Raw genomic sequence first — 2500 nt, 5'->3', positions numbered from 1 at the left:
CTCGCCCGCATGCTCGTGCACACCGGCGTGCACGTGGGCATCGTATGCTAAAAAATGAAGTTTGGAGTTTGGGTTCAGAAATCTTATGGGAGCTTCCTAGAAGCCTAAGAAATGCTTTGCTCGAGACGGATTTCGATTTAGATTTCCGCCGTGTTAATTTTGCCAATTACGGCTCCTCGCGCGCACGCTCAAGCACCCCGACGTGCACACCGGCGCGCACGTGGGCATCGTATGCTAAAAAATGAAGTTTGGAGTTTGGGTTTGAAAATTTTACGGGAACTTCCTAGAAGCCTAAGAAATGCTTTGCTCGAGACGGATTTCGATTTGGAGGTCCCCCGAGTTAATTTTGCCCATTACGACTCCTCGCCCGCACGCTCGTGCACCCCGGCGTGCACGTGGGCATAGTATGCTAAAAAATGAAGTTTGGAGTTTGGGTTCGGAAATTTTATGGGAGCTTCCTAGAAGCCTAAGAAATGCTTTGCTCGAGACGGATTTTGATTTGGAGATCCCACGAGTTAGTTTTTGCCCATTATGACTCCTCGCCCGCACGCTCAAGCACCCCGGCGTGCACGTGGGCATCGTATGCTAAAAAATGAAGTTTGGAGTTTGGGTTCGGAAATTTTATGGGAGCTTCCTAGAAGCCTAAGAAGTGTTTTGCTCGAGACGGATTTCAATTTGGAGGTCCCCCGAGTTAGTTTTGCCCATTATGACTCCTCCCCCGCACGCTCAAGCATCCCCGCGTGCACGGGGGCATTGTATGCTAAAAAATGAAGTTTGGAGTTTGGGTTTGGAAATTTTATGGGAGCTTCCTAGAAGCCTAAGAAGTGCTTTGCTCGAGACGGATTTCGATTTGGAGGTCCCCCGAGTTAATTTTGCCCATTATGACTCCTCGCCCGCACGCTTAAGCACCCCCGCGTGCACGTGGGCATTGTGTGCTAAAAAATGAAGTTTGGAGTTTGGGTTTGTAAATTTGATGGGAGCTTCCTAGAAGCCTAAGAAGTGCTTTGCTCGAGACGGATTTCGATTTGAAGGTCCCCCGTGTTAATTTTGCCCATTACGGCTCCTCGCCCGCACGCTCAAGCACCCCGGCGTGCACGTGGGCATTGTATGCTAAAAAATAAAGTTTGGAGTTTGGGTTTGGAAGTTTTATGGGAGCTTCCTAGAAGCTTAAGAAGTGTTTTGCTCGAGACGGATTTCGATTTGGAGGTCCCCCGAGTCAATGTTGCCCATTATGGCTCCTCTCCCGCATGCTCAAGCACCCCTGCGTGCACGTGGGCATTGTATGCTAAAAAATAAAGTTTGGAGTTTGGGTTTGGAAGTTTTATGGGAGCTTCCTAGAAGCTTAAGAAGTGTTTTGCTCGAGACGGATTTCGATTTGGAGGTCCCCCGAGTCAATGTTGCCCATTATGGCTCCTCGCCCGCACGCTCAAGCACCCCGGCGTGCACGTGGGCATTGTATGCTAAAAAATAAAGTTTGGAGTTTGGGTTTGGAAGTTTTATGGGAGCTTCCTAGAAGCTTAAGAAGTGTTTTGCTCGAGACGGATTTCGATTTGGAGGTCCCCCGAGTCAATGTTGCCCATTATGGCTCCTCTCCCGCATGCTCAAGCACCCCTGCGTGCACACCGGCGTGCACGTGGGCATTGTAGGCTAAAAAATGAAGTTTGGAGTTTGGGTTTGGAAATTTTATGGGAGCTTCCTTGAAGCCTAAGAAGTGTTTTGCTCGAAACGGAATTCGATTTGGAGGTCCCCCGAGTCAATTTTGCCCATTACGACTCCTCGCTCGCATGCAATATCTACTCCTGTCAGAGCTGTGGTTTTACTTAAGACTACTATAGGGGGGGGGGAGTTCTCAGCACCAAGAGCTGCAAGTAAGGCCATTGCTTGCTTTGCAGTCTCGATTGCTCTACTAGTGAATAGTAGATGTCTTGGTTAGCTTGGAACGAAAAAAAAATTTTTTTGGGGAAAAAAAAAAAAAAAAAGTTTTTGTGAAAAAAAATTTTTCGAAAAAAAAAAAAAAAAAAAAAATTTTTTTGGATGCCTCGGTCTTCTATTTGTTTTGCTTGGGTAGATTAGGAAAAAAAAAAAAAAAAAATTTTTTGTTGGATGCCTCGGTCTTCATATTCTTTCTCGGCTATTTCGAAAAAAAAAAAAAAAAATTCCGGGAAAGAGAAAAAAAAAATTATTTTTTGTTGGTTGCCTCGGTCTTCATGTTCTTTCTCTGGTATATGGGAAAGAAAAAAAAAAAAAAAAAATTTTGGATGCCTCGGTCTTCTTGTTCTCGGTTGGATTTATCGAAAAAAAAAAAAAAAAAAAAAAAAAAAAAAAAAAAAATTTTTTTTGATGCCTCGGTCTTCTTGTTCTTGCTTTGGTATATCGGAGAAAAAAAAAAAAAATTTTTTTGGATGCCTCGGTCTTCTTGTTCATTCTTCGGTATATCAAAAAAAAAAAAAAAAAAAAAAAAAAAAATTTGAGACTTCGGTCTTCTTGTTCTTGCTTTGGT

Source organism: Cornus florida, unplaced genomic scaffold, assembly GCF_030987335.1.
Source record: "Cornus florida cultivar Cherokee Brave unplaced genomic scaffold, ASM3098733v1 CherokeeBrave_3.0.0_Hap2_scaffold_36, whole genome shotgun sequence".
In the NCBI taxonomy this organism is placed as follows: Eukaryota; Viridiplantae; Streptophyta; class Magnoliopsida; order Cornales; family Cornaceae; genus Cornus; species Cornus florida.
The sequence above is the reverse complement of the archived record's forward strand: the minus strand, read 5'-3'. Positions refer to the sequence as shown.